We start from the raw sequence: 23,853 nt of genomic DNA on the forward strand, positions 1-23,853 counted from the left end.
CTCCAGCTGCTTCGCAGACTTCCCTCCCATCAGCTGATAAGAATAAAATCAAAGTGTTTGATATTTGAAGTGGTACAGCAAACACAATCTGGGATTCTGCTCAGTCATATTTTGTTATTAAATGATTAAGCAGGAGATAAGCGCTTTCAGCAGCGGCCAGGTTTGGTGGGCTGCGTTTGGCTAGCGGTTCTGTTGAAACGGATAAAATCTGGTCGGAAACTGAAAACTAACAAAGGAAAGAAGAACTTGGATCTCGGCTCCGTAAGAATCAGATAACGTATCTCAGTTTGACTGACAGATGCAGAAGCGAGTTTAATCCCTGACATACTATATTTAACTGTTTTAATCCCCATCTAATCTGCCTCTTGTAGCTAATCAGCGGCAGGAACTTCCTGTTTGTTCTGCTCAGAGAGGAAACACGATTAGGAAGACGAGCTGAGGGGAGAAGTGTCATGGCCGCCGCTCAGGCCTCGTTGTCATGACGCTCAGATTCCATTAAAGAGACGGGACAGAATCTGACACTGAGGAGGAAATGACTGGTGGAGGGACGGAGGGAGGGACGGAGGGATGGATGGATGATCAAGGGATGGATGGATGGAAGGATTGAGGGATGGAGGGATAGGTGGATGAATGAACAAATGAAAGGATGGGTGGATGGAAAGAATGAATAAAGGACAAGATGCTGAAAAAGCAAAAAGTCCAGATTTAGAAGTGAAACTTTTCCAGACAAATATTCTATTTAAAATCCAAACAGTTACCCAGAACCAGAACCAGAACCTCTGGTCCCGTCCAGAACCATCCAAAACCTCTGGTCTTGGCCAGAACCTCTGGTCCCGTCCAGAACCCCTGGTCTTGGCCAGAACGAAACAGAACCTCTGGTCCCGTACAGAACCATCCAGAACCTCTGGTCTTGGCCAGCAGCTCCATCTCCCATCTCCTCTCATCCTGAACCTCTCTCTCTCTCTCTCTCTCTCTCTCTCTCTCTTCTGTCTGTTTCCTTCCTGAAGCAGCAGAAATAATAACGGCGCCGATCGTTGGTGACCGTTTGTGATTCCTGCCGCAGTCGGATGGAAGGAGCCCCGCTGCATTATGGGTAGCCGCTGAATCACAGGAAAGTCGCCGTTTCTGAACTTCCTGCGCGGCAGCTGAGCTCTGAGCGCGATTTGATTTGCCGTTAATCTGCCTATTCCTCTTCTCTTGCACCTGACGCCTCGTTACCGACGGCTGCAGCTGCTTCCGCATCCCATAATAATAACTCAGCTGCACGGCATCATCTCCACATAAACTGTTGTTTATCGACACAAAAACATCCGTCCTCCTCGTGTTCAGGCTCTTCCCAACAATGATTCTTTTTAATAAAAACAGTTTGCAGCACCAAAAAAAAATACAAAAAACCAAAAGTTTTCATCTGGTTTCTGGTGAAAAAGATGACAAAATTAACTTACAAGGTAGTTTTATGTCAATGATTCATTAATATTGATAAAAATATTATTTCACTTCTGAACTTTCAGTCATGAAAGTGTTGAATCAAAAACACAAAAAATGAAAAACTAAAATAAAGCAAATTATAACAGAGGATTAGAGCCACACTAAGAAAAAAAAAGTGATTTTACAATTTTATTATCTTAATATTACACATTTTATCTTGTATTATTCCGACTTCAATCTCGTAATATTCCGACTTATCCGTTAAACTACGATTTTATCCTCGTATTATTATAATTTTTTGTTTCTGGCCCTAATTCTTTATTGTAACAAAATAAAGAATGGATGATTTATTAATTTTTTTAAATAGGAAAATTATTACTTTTTCTTGTTCCAAAACCTAAAAAGGATTTTTCACGTTTGTTGTTTTAAACAAAAGGCGTTAATTTTTCCGATTCTTTTAGGTTTGGTTGAGCAAATTTATTCTACGCAATAAAAACAGGATTTTCTTTTCAAAACGCTTCCTGTGTTTATCCAAGGATGATAAATTCAGTAAATTTGTTTCCTTTCCAGTAAAAGTCTCTGGATAAACAAAGTTCTACTTATTATAAAAGTTTAAAAAGATACTTTTTGTTGTACTTGACATTTTTAATTCCATTTACCTTAAAGAAATAAAAAGGTTAATAAACAAATTTGTATCATTCTGGATGCTGCAGCTTTGGGCCACAAAATATCAATCCGAAGTGCCACAAACGGCCCCCGGGCCGCACTTTGGACCCCCCTAAGTAAAACAAGACCTTTTTCCTGTATTATACGTTAAACATGAAAACTAGTATTTTTTTTATCAATATTAATGAATTATTAATTTAAAAGAAGCTCCTATGTCTTGCTGAAAAGTTACTTTTACGTAATTTTCTCTCATTTTACGTGTATGAAGATATTTGAAGTAGAAATTAGACAAAAATACTTGGTAAAATTTAGTTTTTTCTAAAATTCCCAGTTAGAACCAGCTGGTAGAAACTATCTGACATCTGGACATCCTACTTTCTCTTCCTCTTTGTCTCAGACCGAGTCGTCCCTCCGTCTCCGGTTTGATGAAACAGAGAAATTAGAGGTCATTTTGGAAAAGCTCCAAAAATAGAAGGCAATCCAAGTCTTTTTTCTTCCCAGTCACCAAGTCTCAGAGGAGTCTGGCGAAATCAGACTTGTTAGAGTGTAATAGTGGAACAATGTGAGACGCCCTGCCAGATAACACTTCATTAGATCCACGGAAAGGAACAGACGCTTTTATTCAGGAAGTACAGCCAGACCCGTCATCCGCTTCCTCACTGAAAGGTTTCAAAAATGTTTAAAAGTGTAAATTACCCACTGGTTTAAAGAAAAGATTCCAAAAAGGGTGCAGATTATTCTGTTTTTAGTAATGATGATTTTAAATCACCGCAGTGACTGAATGAAGTGATGATGACAGTGAAGAAACATTTTCTAAGAAGATAAAAATCCAAATTCTAAGATTAAAGTCACAACTGAAGTCAGAATTCGGAGGACAAAAGAATTATCAGAGAGAAAAAGTCATAATTCTTGGTTTTAACCTGAAAATTCTAAGAAAAAAAATCAGAATTCTGAGAAATCAAAATTCTTCGGAAAAAAGTCAGAATTCCAGGAAAATGTTGCAATCATGAGAAAAAAGTCAGAATTCTGAGAAATCAAAATTCTTTGGAAAAAACCAAGAAATTGTTACAATCATGAGAAAAAAAGCCAGAATTCAGAGAAAAACTTGAAATTTTGAGAAAATGTTAAAATTCTAAGAAAAAAAAAACTAAATTCTCAGATAATTCTTTGGAAAAAGTCAGAATTCTGAGAAATCAAAATTCTTTGGAAAAAACCAAGAAATTCATATTTTGAATAAGTGTGAAAGTTCGAAGAAAAAAGTGAAAATTCTGAGAAAAAGTTAAAATTCTGAAAAAATTTGAAAATTCTAAAAAAAAAAAGAAAAAGTCAGAATTCTGTACAATAAATCAACACTCTATATGGGTTTAAATGAGTAAAATATTGAACTTTTTTTTAGAATATCTTAATGTTTCGACACGTTCCTGTAATCGTTCTTTGTTTCGTCTTTAAAGCTCGAGTGAAATAAATATTTCTGCCCTGATCCACACTGAATATTCTAAAAAATCTTTTTAAAAAAAAGCAGAAGTGGTCGTCCATTCATTGTCAGAATTTTTCTTCGTTCCTCGTGTAAATGTAAAGTTATTTATTCCTCAACATTAAAAAATGCTCAGGTTGTCTTTTTCGCAGTCGATTCATTAAGCAAACAGAAAATAAGAGAGAAAAGCTGGATGGATTAATTTCATCTGCCTTTTAATTGTCCTGTTCTTCACCCATTTAGCACCATTCAGCCTTGAGCCTACAAAGAGCCTCTGCTGCTGCGTTCGCAGGCACAAAAGCCTGGATGCCAGCGCCATTCAGCGGATAATTGAGAGGAGAGATTGGAGGCAGCATTTCAATCTGGGTTCATCTGATAGACTTTGATATTGTTGCATCCTTGTTTCAGCACGACTGCCAATGAAACCTCTTATCTGTTGGGCCAATAAAATCTAAAAAGCAGAGGTCCAAAGGTTGCATCGGGACGGGGAAATGATGTAGAGGCGGATTGTTTGGTTTTTTTCCTTTAGGAATCCATCAGCAAACAAGACGTACACTGCAAAAACACAAAATCTTATTTTGTCTAGTTGCTACTGAAAATATCCTAGTAATTTTCTACATCAAGACCCAAACAGTCGGACGCTACAAAATATATGAAGAAGCATCAAGTTTTAGAATGTCTTTCATCATTTTTAATCAATATTTAACAATTATTACATTCTTTAGCATAGATTCTGCCTCTTTCATTCACATTTTTAGGAGCTACTAGGGTTTTTTTTTCCTTTGGTCATTTTAGTGTCAAAAACTCGTCTAGTTTTCTCCGCTAGTTAAACTAACAAACAAGAACTACACTGTTCTCATTTGTGTGACAAATAACATTTCAATGCAATATTTTAGCTTCTATTTTATAATAAAGATTAAAAATCTGATTTAATTTTATTTTTAAAAAAAAGGTAAAACTAAATTACAAGAACATTTTCAGCAAGATACAGGAATTTGTTTCAATATATTTTTTAATATCAATAAAACAAAAATACCAGTTCCCTGGAAAATGATTTCACTTTTAACATGACATTTTATAAGTGAAATAATGTGCCGTTGTAGCTAATAATGGGGATGTATTATGCATAATTGTCATTTTGCACATTTTTGTACTTTCATTTGTGTTTCTACTGCTTCTAAGAACAGCCCAAATATTTTCATTTTGCGATAAGTTTCTGTTTTTTATCTGGATGACGAACCGAACCGCTTCGAAAACCTTCAGAATGTAACGTCACAAATCAGCTGCCCCTCACCTAGTGACCCCAGCAAAGCCCACTCCGTAACCTAGCAACCCCAGCGGAATTCCGCCCGTCACCTAGCAACCCCAACACCGTTGGCCAGCTGCAGCTCATTTAGATTTAAAGTGGCAGAGACCCTAAAAAAAAGTGCATTCTGACTAAACACTCATCTAGAATATTAAGTGCAGAAAAAGTAAACATGTTTTGTGTAGGCCATGTTAGGATAAAACTTTTTTGTTGGCTGATAAATTGTCCTAAACAATGCTATTGTTGTTTTGAGACCATTTTCAAGTAATATAATAATAATAATGGCATAATAATGAAAGAACACACAATATCAGATATTAATACATTTTAAATATTAATGGTCATTTCACACTGGAACTGTGGAGAAGCAGGATTCAGCGTCTACACCACAAATATAGAGCAAAGTTCCAGAAAACAGCAGAGACACGGAGTTCCTTTAAATCTAAAGCAATGATTCTTAACCTTTTTTGGGGTACCGAACCCACCAGCTTCATATGCGCATTCACTGAACCCTTCTGTAGTGATAAATAAAATATGATTTTTTCCCCCCCAAATTCAAGACATTGGGGTGACCCAACTAGAGTCTAGTTGGGTCACCCCAAGATCTCTAAGTCTTCTTAAAAGGTAGAGTTTCTGAGAACAGTTGTTCAAAATATATTCAGTATTTTCAGCAAAGTTGAGCTGACTATCCAGGAACGACCCAAGGTATTTAAAATGTGCCACAGTTTCAACAGGTTGGACATCGAGAGAAACTGGAACCACTTTAAGGTCTTTAGATCATTTAATTAGCTCTACATTCTTAAGAGAAAAAAATAATAAATAATAAAGACTTTGCGGTATTCTGATTTAGTAATGTAATTATATTAGTTGTGTTACCACCCCCATGCCACTAGAGGCAGTAGCAACCCCGAAAAGATGCGACTAAGGAGCAGATTTAGAAGTTCACCGAAAGCTACAGAATGTGGTAAAAACTGTGAGTTTTGCTGAAGTAAATAAAGACACAAGTTCAAATCCATGCTGAGAGGAACTCCTTCAATCAGGGCTCTTCCGCAGCTCTGATTGGCTAAGCAATGTAACGTGATCCTCTGATTGGCTAAGCAATGTAACGTGATCCTCTGATTGGCTAAGCAATGTAACGTGATCCTCTGATTGGCTAAGCAATGTAACGTGATCCTCTGATTGGCTAAGCAATGTAACGTGATCCTCTGATTGGCTAAGCAATGTAACGTGATCCTCTGATTGGCTAAGCAATGTAACGTGATCCTCTGATTGGCTAAGCAATGTAACGTGATCCTCTGATTGGCTCAGCAATGTAACGTGAACCTCTGATTGGCTCAGCAATGTAACGTGATCCTCTGATTGGCTAAGCAATGTAACGTGATCCTCTGATTGGCTCAGCAATGTAACGTGATCCTCTGATTGGCTCAGAAATGTAACGTGAGCACAACTTTACACAAGTGTCTTTACCTCCACGGCAGAGGCTCCGCCGAACCCCTGGGGTTCGACTGAACCCAGGTTAAGAACCACTGATCTAGAGTCAAAACCCAACAGTTTAGAGCCGATTTCTAATCACAGTAAATGAAACACTGACCAACAGTTTGATGTGTAACGACAACACTTGACAAAATGTAAAGTTTCTTGATTTACAGTGTGGTTTTATGACTTTGTATGTTTGTGTTTTTATCATGTAAAGCATTTTGAACTGTCTGCTGCTTTAGCAAAACAACAGAAAGAACACATAAAATTAAACAAAACTGACCTTCAAAAAAAGAGCTAATTGAAGAGTGTCGTCTGGGAAAGTTTTGAGTTTAATTTATCGTGATACCTATCTTAACGAAACATGTCACCTTTAAGCAATTATTGACTCAAAACAAGCTCCTATATCTTGCTGAAAAGTTACTTCTAATGTACTTTTGTTTTATTTTGAGTGCATCAAGACATTTACAGTAGAAATTAAACCAAAAATCCTTGGTGAGATTTTGTTTTTTGCAGGAAAAACTCACCAATTCCTGAGTGAGATTACTGGGTTAGCTCCCTCTCTCCCACACAGGAGCGTCGGGAAATGACACACAGAATCAGCAGAGTTAATCTCGGCCAGAATCACCCGGGGAATAACGCTCCCTCAGCTCATCAGAGTCACAGGGAAAGTTGAGGAAGACACCTCCAGCAAACCCCACCATAACATATCCAATATCCCTGACATGTTGTGCTCTCCGCCCGGGTGTCCTCTGCCGGGGGAGGGGAAACCGGAGATTAGATCATATTAGATAACAGGGCGCGCGACCCGCTAGCTGGGATTTGGTGGCGTGTTTTCAACCTTTTTCCCATCACCGACGGGATTCGGCGATTCTTTTTTTCCGAGCCTGCTTGTATCTCGTCAGGGCTTCTTCCGGAAACGGACGGATCAAAGAGTGTTTTCCGACTCCTAGCTACAGATTTTCTGCATTTGCTGACAATGGATTCCCAGGCCACACTGCTGGTTAATTATCATCCCTTTATAGGTTTGAAAAAAAAAAAAAAAAAACAGCTGAGCCCTGTCTTTTTTTTTTTTTAATCCACAGACAATATTCCCAAAGACTGTATGCTCCAGCAAAAATCAAACAAAAAGGGAATGTAGGAAGGCAGCCAGCAGCAGATGAGGGCCTGCTGCTTTCCTTAAAACAATAAAACTGTTTAACCTGTGAGGATAATAAATAGAAACAGCAGCTTTTAATTTGGAACATCTGAATCAGACACACAGGACTGAAGCAGGGCCGTCTCTAGGTTTGTGGGGGCCCCGGGCGGCCCCCGAATTTATCCACCTAAAATGACGAGATTCCAAACTCTTTTAATTTCAGGCGAAACATAAAGATCGCAAATGTCTTTAAAGGGCCAGATGAGCCAGAATGTATTGGCAAAATCCATTTATACACTGTTAAAATATTAATACACTGTAAAAACACAAACTATTACCAAGTGATTTTGGTCTAGTTTCCAGTGAAAATATCTTGAAATAAGACTAAACTGACTTAAAAGTAACTATTTAGCAACAAATATGAGCTTGTAAATAATTCCTTTATACTGATTCTATATAAGATAAAGTAAAAAATTCAGAGAAAGTCACATTTCTGAGAAAAAATCCAGAATTCTAAAAACAAATCTGAGTTTGAAGTTTCAAAACTCAAAAATGAGTTTTTGAGATTTGAAACTCAAAAGTAGAAACTTTTGAAACTCCAAAAATTTTTTAAAAATTTTCTTAGACTATTCTCAAATTTTTCAAGTAAAATTTCAACTTTTTCTGTCAAGAAAATTACTGTAATATAAAAAATGTCAGTTTTTTTCAATTAAAATAATTTTTCAAAAATTTTAGTGTTTCTTTTTTTTTCTTTTTTAGAACATTTCTGAGAATAATTTAAATACTTCTGCCTTTTTTTTGTCAAAAATGTACACTTTTATAAAATGATTTTTAAAAATCTGCATTGGCTTTAACAGGCCGTCGAACAGAACCAACGGTCAGGCCGAAGATCTGAAACCTGGGCGCACCAGGAGGGAACGTCCCTGTCAGGGAAAATGAAGAAACTGATTGAAAGTTCACCTTTGCGAGAGCTGAGTCATGAGAAAACCCAGGAAGGTGACACGGCGCATAAGCAGGAAGATAATTAACCTCCAGTTTGGTCATATTTGTAATTCAATAACACGGCGGCAGCGGCAGCAGCAGCAGCTTCTCGTTTTGCTTTTCTCCCCCTGATTTGGCCCATTTCAGTTCATCCTGTACTTCCCAGTTATTGGCGAACACAAACAGCTTGTTAGCTGGACGGCGTTTTGGCCGCTTGTCTCCCTGCCAGGTGCCGACTGGAACCGATCCGCTGGACCTGCTGCTGGAATAACGCAGGGGGAAGTCTCTGGGGTCTGACTGGAGGGATCGCTGCGGCTCGCTTCAGCTCCGACAGACAAAACCCAACAGCTCCCTGCAGCTTTGAAGCAGGCGTCCCTCAAGGACGGCTGGCATTATTTATATCACTGTAGCATAATCAGCCTGCATGTATGGAAGAAGATTAGAGCCACAAAAAAATTTTTTAAAAAAATCAGAATTTTGAGTATCACTCAATTCTGTGTTAATCTATGTCAAAATAACCAAACATTCTTTAAGTTGTTGGCATTTGGAAATAATCACAACTGTTTCCTCCTTGTAATGGGATTTGTAAACCTGCATTTCAACCACACTGAAAACGTGTCCCAAAACTTATTGGGAAGATTTGAGTTTTAAAACCAGAAATTCCTGAAGGGGCATAAACTAAACAGTTCTTATTGTGAGATTAATGGCAGAATTCTGAGGAAAAAAGTTTGAATTTTGAAGAATGAAAAGGCACACAGTTCTGAGATTAACATCAGATTTTAAAAAACATGAGAATTCCTCAACAAAAAACCCCTCAGAATTTAGGAAAAAAATAAGGATTGTGGAAAAAATGTCAGAATTCTGAGAAAAAGTTAGTTTTTTGGGGAAAAAAAATAAAAATAAAAAATTTTACACTTTTTTCACTTTCTTCACATTTTGTGTTAAATCTCACACAAAAAGTGAAAGCTCTAAAGAGGAATGTCAAAATTTTGAGAATAAAATCAAATTTCTGAAAAAAATGAATTCTGAGACAAAATTTCAAAATTCTGAGAAAAGTGAGAATTTTGTGAAAAATTTCAAAATTCTGGGGAAAAAAAGTTTGTTCTGAAAAGAAACCCGTGAAAGGTCTGAAATTAAAATCTAATTTCTGAAAGTATAGAAAATTCTGCGTAAAAAAACTCAGAACTGTGATAAAAAGAAAGAAAAAGAAAAATGTCAGAATTCCAAGAAAAAAGTTTGATTTCTAAAAAAAAAATCATAATTTTGAGAAAAAACTCATAATTCTGAGATTAAAGTCAAAATTTTATTTTACTTTCTTGGTCCTAACCCTCTTCCATATGCATGCTCTCTGTATGCTCCGTTAATGTAATATTTCAGACGCTACATGTGAAATTGGAGGTGAAAGATCATTTACTGTATTAAATATGAAAGACTTATTAGGGGCCTGCAGTCAGTTTCTGCAGCATGTCAGTCTGTTGCCTCACCTCAGTTTATCCTGACATCACACAACTCATTACCAGTGGCTGAGTCATGCAGCTTCTTTTAAATTTTGATTTCACTGTTTCTTTATAAAGCTTTCATTTCTACGCGAAGCTGCTTAAGTTGGGTCAGAACGCCAAGAATCTCTCATTTAGGAGGCGAAGGTAGAAGGAGGGGAAAGTCGATCTGCCTGCAGCTTTTTCATAGAGATAAAGCACACTTGATATTAAAATCCTTCCTCAAATTAGAGGCGGATGTATAATTCAGTAGGTGGTGAACATCAGCTGGGCTAAAAGCAGCACTAATGAGAAGTGGGCTCGGTGCCTCCGAGGTAACGGCCCTCCTGTGTCCGTCTGCTTTAATGTCCGGCCCAAAACACAGCGGCTGCACCCACCAACAGGAGGAGGGTGTGCTGGATGTCAGAGGAAACCTCCAGTTTTATGATAAAACCATGGAACTACTGTTCCCTCATGTTGGTTAGACGCTCTGTTCGTCATCCTGCTGAGGTCAAACTCTGATGGGAAAGACGAGCATCCGACACGTTTACCACATCCCAACACCAAACTATCTCCGCTTAGCAGGGAGGGATGGATGGATGGATGTGTCCGTCACTCCAGCAGTGGTTACTGGTTGTGTGTTGGTTGCCACGGTGACCTTCCACTCCAGCAGTGGTTACTGGTTGTGTGTTGGTTGCCACGGTGACCCTCCACTCCAGCAGTGGTTACTGGTTGTTTGTTGGTTGCCACGGTGACCCTCCACTCCAGCAGTGGTTACTGGTTGTTTGTTGGTTGCCACGGTGACCCTCCACTCCAGCAGTGGTTACTGGTTGTGTGTTAGTTGCCACGGTGATCCTCCACTCCAGGAGTGGTTACTGGTTGTGTGTTGGTTGCCACGGTCACCCTCCACTCCAGCAGTGGTTACTGGTTGTGTGTTGGTTGCCATGGTGACCCTCCACTCTAGCAGTGGTTACTGGTTGTGTGTTAGTTGCCACGGTGACCCTAAACTCCAGCAGTGGTTACTGGTTGTTTGTTGGTTGCCACGGTGACCCTCCACTCCAGCAGTGGTTACAGGTTTGTTGGTTGCCACCGTGACCCTAAACTCCAGCAGTGGTTACTGGTTGTGTGCTGGTTGCCACGGTGACCCTCCACTCCAGCAGTGGTTACTGGTTGTGTGTTGGTTGCCACGGTGACCCTCCACTCCAGCAGTGGTTACTGGTTGTGTGTTGGTTGCCACGGTGACCCTCCACTCCAGCAGTGGTTACTGGTTGTGTGTTGGTTGCCATGGTGACCCTCCACTCCAGCAGTGGTTACTGGTTGTGTGTTGGTTGCCACGGTCACCCTCCACTCCAGCAGTGGTTACTGGTTGTGTGTTGGTTGCCATGGTGACCCTCCACTCTAGCAGTGGTTACTGGTTGTGTGTTAGTTGCCACGGTGACCCTAAACTCCAGCAGTGGTTACTGGTTGTGTGTTGGTTGCCACGGTCACCCTCCACTCCAGCAGTGGTTACTGGTTGTGTGTTGGTTGCCATGGTGACCCTCCACTCCAGCAGTGGTTACTGGTTGTGTGTTGGTTGCCACGGTCACCCTCCACTCCAGCAGTGGTTACTGGTTGTGTGTTGGTTGCCATGGTGACCCTCCACTCCAGCAGTGGTTACTGGTTGTGTGTTGGTTGCCACGGTGACCCTAAACTCCAGCAGCTGTTATCTCTGCCGCCCCAGCCGCCCCCTGAAGCATGAATGATTTAAAGTGAAGGAAAAACAAAGCGGGCTGTCATCCATCGCTCCCAGAAACCCTGACACACGTCTGCATCAGATCAGTCTGAATACGGTTTAAGCCACAGTGACTGACGTGATGAAGATGATGGTGCAACTCAGCAGAGATTCTGAGGCTTTATTGGTTAAAAGCTTTCTGATGGATTTTAGGGCATCTGCAATGTTTCAGACGGCTTTTTCAACTTTTTGTGATAAAACCATGAGACGACTCTTCCTTCATGTTGGACTTCACTCTGTTCATTTTCCCATTGCTGCAAACTCTGATGGGAAAGACGAGGTTCATTTATCACATCCTAACACCAAATTATCCCTGCTTAGCTGAGATCACAGACAGATGAACGGACGGATGGACAGATGAATGAATTACAAACATGTGAATGGACCCATGGATGGGTGGATGAATAGGTGATTTTATGGACGGATGGACTGATGAATGGAATTTATGGATGATGATGATGGTTGGTTGGATGGATGGATGATGGATGGACTGATGGATGGATGCAGTCCTCTTCTTTGGCTTCGAGGCTCCATGTTGGATCCTCCACAGCTTACTGGTCCCAGCGGACCAGAACCAGTCTAAAGATCCCAGTAGAGTCGAGGTAGAAAATATCCCCACAAGGGAACAAAGGAGCTGGTTTCACTGCCAGCAGCCAACAGCCTGGGGACCAGCTGGCCAAGTCCTGGCTCCTGGGACTCTACCAGGCCGCCACATGGGCCCACCAGAACCAGCTGGGTTCTATCCTGACCCAAACCCCGATACAGGAAGATAAAATAAACTACAACACCTTTTTCAGAACATCTAAGAACAGTTCACCAAAATTCAGAGATTTCTAACTTTCCGCTGCAAAATTTATTTTGAATTCTCTCCAGAGATTTGTGATTATTTTTAGGTTGAGAAGCCCTGACAGCCATGCAAAAACCTTCAGCTGCATTTAGGATCATTTTACGGAACCATTCAGTTTTATTTTATAACTTTTTATTTTTGTTCACTTCAGAGGGATGTTTTTTCTGTCCTGCAACACAAGCACAAACCGTTCAGCTCCCTGGCCTCAACAAAATGATCAAATTCTAACTTCCAAATGGTTTTCATGAGTTTGGATGCCGACTTTCCTTTTCCTGCAGGTTTCACAAGCTAAAATTTAAGACTTTTTAAGACCATAATGAATAGAATTTAAGACCTTTTATCTCCACAGAAATGTGCAAACTTCACCAACATTCCTGGCGACACATTTAAGTCTTTTTAAGACCTTTATGAATGAAGTTAAAGACCCAACTTTATTCATGATGGTCTTATAAATAACAACCTAGCAAAAAAGCTAGCTAGCAAGGGTATGTTAACAGTGAATCACCAGTGGTCTCAACCATCTCAAGACTTTTTAAGACCATTATGAATGGAATTTAAGACCACATAAATGTATGAACTTCACATTTTAAAACCTTATAGATACATAAAGTTAAGACAAAAGGATCCCTGCCTCCAACAGGAAAACCTGTTGAAAACAACAGGGTGTCCAAAGAAGAGCTTGAAATTCTTCAAGAAGTAAAGACAGGAACAAGGTTATTTTCTATGATAAATCTCGTGGTTGCAACATTTTGGGAATAAATGGCCAGAGCTGCCATTAGTCCTGTGTAGTTTCCAAAAAATTATGCATCCTGAGCCAATGCATATGTGGGGGTTGCTTACCATCCAAAGGAGTGGGCTCCACCATAACTCTGTCCAGGAACGCCGCCATGAATACAAGGACTTCTACAGCATGGGAATGTGCCACGGGAACGCCATTTCCTCCGACTGCAACATAAAAGTTTTGGGTCTGTGGTTAGAAAACTCCTCACATGTAAAATAAGAACCAGAAATGGACATTTCAGGCAAAAATACTGTTCCAAAGTCGATCTATTCCACACCAAACATCCAATCTTATCACAACAACAAACGGCTTGATTTTAATAAACTTCTGTCTGAATTATGCTATTGTAAATACAGCATGTTTACAGAACCATTCCCCATCTTATTTTAGAATGAAAAACGCCAACCATCTGCTACAAACTGATCATTTGAGTCCGTCGTCTGTGCAACGAACCGCAGGGTTACGGAGGGGACAGATCTGCTGACGTTTTGTCCTAAAATGGGAAAAACTTTCCATTAAACGTTCGGCTGTCTGGTCGACTTGGGCGCATGTTTGTTGAGGCAAAGGGAGATTTTCAAACTAATTTCCAACAGGGTTGGACACAGAAAAGCAGCTCAGTCTCCTCTGTGGGAGCGTTAAGAAGGCAACAATGGCCGCCATCGGTAGAATTTGGTCCAGAAGTTGATTTATAACAAACCAGAGAGGAGGAGCAAACTTTTTAAAGCATAATAACAAACACTGGAAACGACAACAAAAAAAAAAAAAATTCACATCCAAATTACCAGCTACTCTTCCATTCCTATTGGATTTCACACTGGAATTTGTCAAAATACATTTAAAAATAAAAATCTCTTATTAACTTTGCCATCGTTAAAGGTCATAAAACAAAATAACCCCTTCAGGGAAGCAGAGGACGGCATTTTAGCTGCTTGTTGACGTCCACTTGGTGAGGAAACTCTCCTCTCTCCAGGCCCTCGTGGACAACAAGCTCCTTGACTGTCCACATGCGGGCCACAGGTCCTGGTTCTGTAGGACGGGTTGTTCAGAACCAAAATCACAAGGACTGACCTCAGAAAGAGCCACTTCAGGATGTGGATTTATTTATGTTTTTACACATTCAATTAGAGCCACGATGAACAATCAGTCAAAAAAAAAATGTTATACTGCTTTAAAAATATAAAATAGTAATCTTTCCATTTGTACGGAAGCATATTGTTGTCAAAGGGAAATACATTTTGAGCACTATCACATTATGACACGATACTTAAATTGGATAAATGTGATATTACATTGTATAAATGTAAAATATAGTACGAATGTGATAATTATATTGCATAATCACATACTGCATGCTATTATGCTGTATAAATATGACATGTATGTTGCACAAATATATTGTATAAATGTGATATTATTTTGAATAAACTTGTATAAATGATAAAAGTAATACTGTATTGTAAATCTGATATTTGTATAGTACAAACTAGATTTTGTATAAATGTGAAGTACTGTACGAATGTAATAATTAAAATGCATAAACATCATTATATTGAATAAACCTGTTATTATATTGCATTAATGTGACAATTATAATCAGTTTTGACGTTTCTGAATGAGCTATTTTAGGGCGTCTTGTCACTTTAAATCCAAATAAGCTGCAGCTGGCCAGGCCAGTTTCACTTTGGTTGCTAGGCAACGGGCTGGGCTCGGCTGAGGTTGCTAGGTAACGGCACAGAGTGACCAGGGGAAAAAAGAAACATTTTTGAAACAGCTTGTTTTCCAGATAATAAAAAAACAAAAGTTATTACCAAAAACCAACTGGGTGTTTTTTTTTTTTTTATAAAGTGGCTGAGAGCCAAATGGGAGCATTAAAACGTAAAAAAGAAATTTTAAAATATCCTTGGTTGGTCACATTTAGGTTTGCGGTTGCAAGATCACAAAAGGTTTAAAGAGAATAAATACTGTCTGAGGTGATAAAACCTCTAATAACGGGCCCAAAATGTGCATTAGCAGAGTTTTTCCTTCACCTCCGGGCGAACATTATCTTCTGATTTCAGCGTCTGTTGCAGAAATCGTCACCTTAAGGGAACCTGCAGCTGTGGAGCTAAAAGCATTTACTCAAGTCACACCACTCGGATAAATATTTCAATACTTTGTTCTATGATTCCCAGATTCAGCAACTGTTCAACGCAGGAAGAGCCCAGAGGAGTCAGCAGGTCTGAGCAGATTTAACGTCGGATTCAGGCGCTGGGAGAGACGCCGAACGCAAGCGGTGCCGTTTCTGGTCCAGGATGAAGAAACAGAACCAAACACTTAGCAGGACCAGCCGCCATGTTCTGCTGATCTTCAGGCGGATCCATTTTACTCCTGACCGATGGAAGACATCCAACGCTGGGGCTTTGAACGTCGCAGCTCTTCATCAAGAGCTGCGACGTTCGACTTTGGAGCGAGAAAAGAGAAACCAGATCAAAGCGTGAGCCGCGGTGATGTTACACAGATCTACATTTCTCTGCAGGGCGAAAGGAAGTCATCATACAGAGCTGGATACAACGCAGGCAGGTGTGTGAAACGACGTGTAATAATAAAAAAAAGTTTTAAAACTTGTCGACATTGTTGCATATGGAGGGCTTTTTCTTAACACTTTTACACTGCAAAAACACAAAATGTCAAAATTCTGGTTTACTTTCCAGTGCAAGTATCTTATTTGAAATGAGGCAAAACTAACTTAACTTTTTTCAAGCTTGTTTAAAGTCAATAATTCCTTTAACTTATTACAAGACATTTTTACCACATTATATGTGAATTAATGTGTCAGTTGAACTAGAAGTTTTTCATCAATATTAAGGAATTATTGACTTAAAACAAACTCCTGTATCTTTCTGAAAGTTACTTTAAGTTAGTTTGTCTTATTCCAAATGTAACAAGGTATTTTCAGGAGGTTCCGCCTAAAACCTTCGTCTGGATTTGGTTGAAGTGAACTCTGGTTCAGTTTGAATGCATATGTGAACGCCAAGTGGACCAGAGACCAGAAAGTGGACTACAGCGCAGGGGATTCTGGGTAAAAACAATCAAAATGAACACGCTAGCCTAGCAGTAGCAGGGGAAATGGTTTGAGGTGTTTTATAAACAACAAAAGAGAAACCGCTAAAATCTGATGTTGACAGATTTTTGAAGAAGGAAGTTGCGTTCAGTGTCTTCTTCTGAGTGCAGCGCCCCCTCAGGCAAGGAGGGGAACAGCTTTTTCCATTTAGCTTGGCTTGTAAGTGTTGCAACATTCGTCCTCAATCGAACCGAGTCTACCAGACTATCAGGTGTGAAAACAGCCTTAGCGACGTCGTATTTAGAGCTCTAAGTAAATATCAAAGAAGAGTTTTCAGAATTGCGTATGATTTCTTCTTGAAGGCTAACAGCGCTAACATGAAGCAGTGACAGTAACGAAGCTTGTTTGATTGCAAAGAAATGCTAACTTTTTAGATTTTTTATGCTAAAAAAAGTTTCCAGGCCATTTATAATCCTGCTTCACTTTATGTTGGTTTAAGGAAAGTTGTGATAAAACATGAATAAGTTCAAGTGATGTGGAATCTGAAAGAAAATGATTATTTTCTCCCCTTTATTGCACCGAAATTCACACAAAAAGTAGCAATTAATATAATAAAATGCTGAGAGCTTTTCATTATCTACGACAATAAATTTCAGCCCCATTTCATTTTTTTACTCTCTCATATGTTTAACCATTTGAACAGTAGATAAAGCCTCTAATTGCACCGTGTTTTGATATAAAACAAGTCAGATAAACCAGGAACGTGGAAGCGCCCGGCTGAGTGCTCCGGCTTATTAGACCAGAGGACTGCCTGCTTGGTTTATTGCAACGCGCTCCCCCGTCATCCATCACCTTTTAGCACTGCTGATTATCCCAGCAAACGATAATTACACGGCACAGCACTGCGGAGTGGAGCGCTAACGGTTATCTGACCGGCTGAACAAGGAGAGAGCAGAACAGGAACGCCGGCCTGACCTCAACCTTACCGCAGGGCGGCCGCCGCGGTGGCGGCGCGTGAGCGAACACGTGAGCACGCTGCTGCAAATGAGTGGCTGTTTGGGTTCAACTGCGCCGCCCACGACCTTTTTCTCCTTTTCTTTCCTTCACACGCTGCTCTTCAAGGTGGGTTTTGTAATTCAGCTGCTTCTACAAACAAGGACTGAAAGACATAAATCTTAATATTTCGGCTTCTTGCTGCAGAAAAGATACTTATCAATCTGAAGGCTGTACAATGAGACCAGATGGTTACATACACTGAATAAAAAGATTTAGTTCTCACTATGTGAAGATAAATCAGATCAAAATTATCTTGATTTAGGTTATATAGAATTACCAAAAAGATTTCCATTTGTTAAATGCCAGAAAACTTGGTGAGAAAGATTTTTTCTTTTGGAGATTTTTTGTAACTTTCTTTGAATTCAAGTCCAATTGGTCAAACTTTATACAAACCTCTGATACAAACAGACACGTCTGAGTCACACCTGAGGATTTATTTTAAGGTTATACTGCTTTCTCGTTTGACACGATGGGAAATTCAAATAAAATCAGGAAGAGAACTGAAGTCTGGTTCATCTTTGGGAACAATTTACCAGAACTTGAAGGCACCAAGTTCAAAGGTCATTATCCACACGGGCTGAATGGCCGCGCAGCAAGAAGAAGCCGCTTCAGAAGAAACATAAAAAAGCCAGATTAGATTCTCCAAATGTTCAAAGATCTTCGTTTTTGCAAACATGATTTGTAGTCTGATGAAACTTGAGTGGAACTGTTTGACCATAATGACTGTTGGGGACGGTTGTACCATCCTAAATGTGGTTTTTGGTGGTGGCAGCATCATGTTGTGAGGCTGTTCTGCTGCAGGAGGAACTGGTGCTCTTCATAAAACAGATGGCATCACGAGGAACAAACATTATGTGGAAATATTGAAGCAGGAAGTAAGATTGGTCTTCCAGATTACAAACCAAAGGAAAAAGTCAAAGTTTTAGAATGGCCTAGACAAAGTCCTGATCTTATGGAGAAGATATGAAAAGGCAGAATATTGACCAAATGTATGTAAACATTTGAAAACAAATCTCTAAAAAATGGTCTCACCATGTTTTCTCAACCAAAATCAAGTGAATTTTGTTCAGATTTAACTCCAGACTGAGGAGAAACTGCATTTATTGTAGTAAACATCTGGTTTCTACTGTGATCTTGCAGTAAATGTTACATTTTAGGGATTGGGAGTGGAGTTGGGTGTGAAGACATGAAGGCGTGTAAAGGTAACAGAGGTTGAAAGGGCGTAAAGGAGCTCGGACATGGAGGGATTTGAAGGTGGGAAAAAATCGTAGCCAGATGCCAGTGAAGGTGAAGGTAAGTTTGAGAGATGCACAGCCTTGGATTTCTGAAGGTGAGATTCCTGGAAGCCTCGTTTTATGATGAACTGGAGGCCAAACAGGACTTCATTACCCAGACAGGAGGTTAAAAAGTGTTTCTGCCTCACTCAGAAAGTGACAAAAGAAGAAAAAAGTGATTATTTTGAACTTTGGATGATTATTGGGCCTCGCTGGCGAAGACAATGACACTTTATTTAAATTGATTTTTGAGCCCAGCTACATCCACAAAAACAAGCCAGGCAGATCCATTGTCAGCTCCTATTGTGTACTCTCAGTGCAGATGGCCCAAATATACACAGTAATTAACATCAACTCTCCAAGGAAAACCTTTGTAATAAAGACAAAAAAAAGAGACAACTCAACTTTTTGTAATCTAACAAGAAATATAAATGTTGCTGACACAGACAACAGTCCTGAGGACCCTCAGGAATACCAGCAAAAATTAGATTTTTCCAAACTATGACAGTCATGCTAACAGCTACTCATGTAAGCAGCTATATGCTACTACATCAGATAAAAAAAACTACTTGTGCTAATTGCCACTCAAGCTAACTACTGAAGGTTGAAACTTCTAAGGCTAACTTCTGTTCAAGCTAACTGCTGCTTATTAAATAGTTGGGCTAAAAGCTTTTTAGGCTAACTGCAATTTAAGCCCATGCTAACTGCTACACAGTTAGCCCATGTGTAGCAGGGCTGACCTCAACACATTTAGCCCTGCTAAATGTGTAACAGTTAGCAGTTAGCCCTGCTAACTGCAGTTAGCAGTAAACTAATGGGCTAACTTTAGCTAACTGCTAAAGTTAGCCCATTAACATGGGGTAACTTTTATTAGCCCATTAGCATGGGCTAACTTTTATTTAGTTAGCTCATGCTAACTAAATAAAAGGTATTTAGTTAGCATGGGCTAACTGCTACACACTGCTTCTCTAGCTAGCTGTGTTGCTAGCTAGAGAAAAGAAACAGCCATTCAAGCTAAAAAGTATTTAGGATAGAAGCTAATTAACTAGCACAATAGAGACAATGACAGAGTTGATTATATGAAAAAGATCAACACTGTTTCATCGGAAGAAATTGTGCTTAGCTTATGCTAACCGTTACACTGACCAACTGTCTCTCAACCTAGCTATTAAATTAGTAGCTGGTAAGAAAGGCGACGCAATCATTCAAGCTAAAAGGTATTTAGTCTAAGTATTACTTTTAGAGCAGGATAGACATGGTGTCAGACATGGTTTCTGTGAAAATGGTTAGCATAATTTCACTGAAAGCTGATGCTGACAGCTATACTGACTGTCCCTCAAGCTAGCTACTAAGAAGGGCAACAATCATTCAAGCTAAAAGGTATTTAGGCTAAATGTTACAGGACAGAGATAGTGACAAGCTTGATTCTGTGAAAAAGATTAGGATTTATTCACCAAAAGAAATTAGCTTATGCTAAATGCTATGCTAATTAACTCAATCCTCAAGCTAGCCACTAAGAAATTCAACACAATCATTCAACCTAAAATCCATTTAGGCTAAATAAGTAGCAGGACAGAGACAGTGCGATGTTTTTTTCTGTGATGCAATCACCTAAAGCTTATGCTAACCACTACACTGATTAACTGCACTTCAAGCCAGTTGATGAGAAAGATAACACAATCATTCAAGTTAAAAGATATTTAGGCTAAATATTACTTAAATACCAAGGTAGAGTCTCCAGCTTGATCTTGTGAAAGAGATTAACAAAGTTTAGCTTAAGCTAAGAAACTGTACTTAGCTTAAGCTAGCTGCCCTTCAAGCTAGCTATGAAGAAACACAACAATCATTCAAGCTAAAAGGTATTTAGGCTAAATGTTACTTAACTAGCAGGATAGAGATGGTGTCTGGATTGATCTTGTGAAAAACAGTTTTACCAAAAGGAAATAGGATTTTATCACCAATAAGCTAGCAACAGCTTTTGTTTAAAACTTTCTCCCACGCCATATAGCTATGACCTTCCATACAAATAATGTATTATTTTGATGCATTTTACTGGTTGAAGAGAGAGCAGAGAAGTTAGTTGCTCTGACTGCATTCAGAAGTTTAGCCAGCAGCAGCTAAACTCTGTTTGCTCAACCTTTACAAAGCTTAGCAAGAAACCCAGACCACAGCCAAGAAACAATCACTTTACAAATTCAGCAGGTCACAGCAGCGCTTCAAACTTTGAGAATAAATAGCCAGTGTGAGCTATAATTTGAGGCTGCTGCATGCGTGTGGCAGTGAGAAGGTATATTTGTGTGTAATTATCTCCTCTGGTACGGCGGTGGTGGGCTCGTCTCATTACCGGCATGGTGGGGTGTCTGTGCTTTCACCGAACAGTGTGGCGTCCCCAGAGGACACGAGGGTGTCCAGTCCTGTGCTACCTGAAAACCCGCTGCTAATGCCTGCAAAAAAGGCCCCCATTTCACCTCGTCTACAGAGAATGATGCGTTTACTTGGCTTGACCCATTATTCTGTGCAACTCCCTCTCTCATTGAGCGTTGTTTTCCCCCCCGTCGCTGTGCATGTCACGGCCCTCCTCTCCTTATTCAGAGGAGATAATGATAGCACCAATCTCGAGGAGACTTTCTGTGCCTCGTAAAATCGAGAATGCGCCCGTCTGATGCGACTCGGGTTGTCAAAGACGTGCTTCAGGCGAGCGATGTTGCATCAGGGATCTGGAACGCTGCCCTCGGGTGTATTTCAGGGACCCCGAGTTCACATCTGGTACCTCCGGCTGCAGCTAGAGGTGTCTGTACTTGCTCAGTGGTAATTGCTAATGGTAATTACCAACCTTTTCAGCGAACCAGGAGGCTTATATAAATAAATGAGTGTCAAGCCGGGTATGGCAGTTTCCCAGCAGCGCCTTGCGTCTCCAACGTCGTCCTTCACCCTAATTCCACCACTGGGACCTTGACTGGATCTCCGGCTCTGTGGCACCTATTATGTTCAACTGCAGAGGCTATTAACCAGTGCACTCAAGCTGGATGGCAACTCTGTCTTTCTTTCTTTCTTTCTTCCCATCATCGCTTATTCCAAAGCCTTGTGTGGGCTGATACCTCCTGACCCCTTTTTGAATCTCTTTCAGAAGCCTCTCAAGTTGCTTTCTTTGAGATTCAATATTGCGCTCCCACCTCCACCAATGATAGTCCTGAGACGATCCCCCCTCCGATCCATCGCCGGCTGCGTTCCCCAGGCAGAAAATGGCTGAGATGGCTGGAAGGGGATTGGCCTAGGGTGCAATCCCCCCTTCCAAATCCAAGTTTGAGGCAATTTTTAAGTCTTGGAAAGGGGGATGACGTTGAGAAAAGTAGACGGGTTGCTCAGAACTCATCCCTAATTAGGCTGTGAGCCTTCATTCAGCACATTTATAGTCTAATAAGGCATGGAGAGTGTGTGGCACACTGTGATTTAACAGACGTTTGCCTTAATACATGTCAGCTGTAACAAACAGCACCAGGGGACGGGATAGACCCCCCTCTGTTCGTCTTCTCCACTAATTATCCCAAATGTTCCCGTCTTTGCAGTCGGTCCGGTTCTCAGAAAGCGGCCAAAACAAGGCGAGGCCGCATCAGAAATACTCAAAAACCATTTAATCCACCTCCGGGGCACGCTAATGTAATTGCTTTTTGATTAATTGCGCCGGCAGAACGAAGACAAATACGATCTTCTTGTTGTTTTCAAATTAAAGTTCAACGAGACTCGGCCATGAAACCTATCTCTTCATTTCGGGTTTTAATGAAGGGTTCATGAAATGTTAATTTCAATAACCGTCCTCATGCAAACGTTGCTGGTTTTGACCTGCTTTCTTTGGGGAAACTCAACATTTCTGTCGATGAAGCATCATTTATCTGTCAATTTCTCTTCAAAGCAATTTTCAGCCTTTAGAGGGGATTAGTTCTCTGCAGAAAATGGACTCCTGTCAGTTTGACTGCACTGACAGAGCTAAGCTAAAACCTTCTTTTTTTACAAGAGACAGCGAGAATCGTCTCAACAGAGGGAAAAAATGATACGACATAAACTTCTGCTTATTTGGCCTCGGCTCTCGGTGTCACTGTTACAGCGAATTAGCTTATTCCCGTTAAGCTAATATGCTAATTTAATGCCGTTAGTGATTCTGTGTTTTCCCCTCACAAAGCAGGTCACAGTGTTCTGCTGGTTTCAACAAAAATCACATACTTTTTCAAATAAGCAGCTGTTTTCCAACTCTGCATACCTTTGGTTTCTACTATCTAAGCCATCCTCTATCAGGATATTTAGAGATTTACATTAATTTAGCAACTCTTGTACTGGAGACACTCTGGTACTTATGTGTTCAGGGATCAAATTTAATTGTAGTTTGTGTGATTTAAAGATAAATTATTTAATTACAAATTAACCACAAATTACTGAGTTAACCATTAAAGCAATTCACTTTGTCGTTTAAGCTTGGAGCATGCTGAGGTGAGTCATTGTAGGCAACCAGCAAAACCTGGACTGGATGGATTTTTTTTTACAAATTGAAAGAAGCAGCAAAGAGGAAGTTTTTTTTTAAATTGTAAATATTAGGGTGTGAAATCTTGAATAGTTTTACTTTGCACTGCAACACTACAAAATCTCACCAAGAAATTTTGGTTTAGTTTCAGTGCAAATATCTCAATACACTTGAAATAAGCCAAAATTAACTTACAAGTAACTTTTCTACAAGATACAGAAGCTTGTTTTAAGTAAACAATTCCTTAATTTTGAAAAAAAGGACATTATTTACATGTTATAAGTGAAATAATCTGCCATTGGAACTGGAACTTTATTGACTTAATCATCATCAAGATAAACCTTTCAGACGAAATTATCTATAATTAGCAGTAGTAAGTATGGAAGTAGTGTTTATTACATAAAATAAAGTATAACTGTGTGACATCAGCCTTTATGTATTTGCATACATTTACAGGATTTTGCTTTATTAAATGTGGCGTCCCTCAGGGTGCAGTAGTTGGCCTTTTCCCCCTCTAATTGTTTTTCCTTGGATACGTTGGTTGAAACCTTCTATGCTGATGATATTCAGCCATTTCTGCATCTTCACTCTATAAACTGAAGCTGCTTTGGTTGTGATTTGTAAACT

General features: G+C 39.8%; 1 protein-coding gene across 1 annotated transcript in view; it reads right to left on the minus strand.

The window, feature by feature from the left end:
* Nucleotides 1-23,853, minus strand: part of cdh6 (cadherin 6) — a 250,407-nt gene that overhangs the window by 132,119 nt on the left and 94,435 nt on the right. The window contains exon 2 of the mRNA XM_008396406.3: nt 13,403-13,507. The gene's annotated coding sequence lies outside the window, so the exon portion shown is untranslated. The remainder of the gene's footprint in view (nt 1-13,402; nt 13,508-23,853) is intronic.

The sequence above is a fragment of the Poecilia reticulata genome, chromosome 20 (genome assembly GCF_904066995.2).
Source record: "Poecilia reticulata chromosome 20, P_reticulata-male-v2, whole genome shotgun sequence".
Classification (NCBI taxonomy): Eukaryota; Metazoa; Chordata; class Actinopteri; order Cyprinodontiformes; family Poeciliidae; genus Poecilia; species Poecilia reticulata.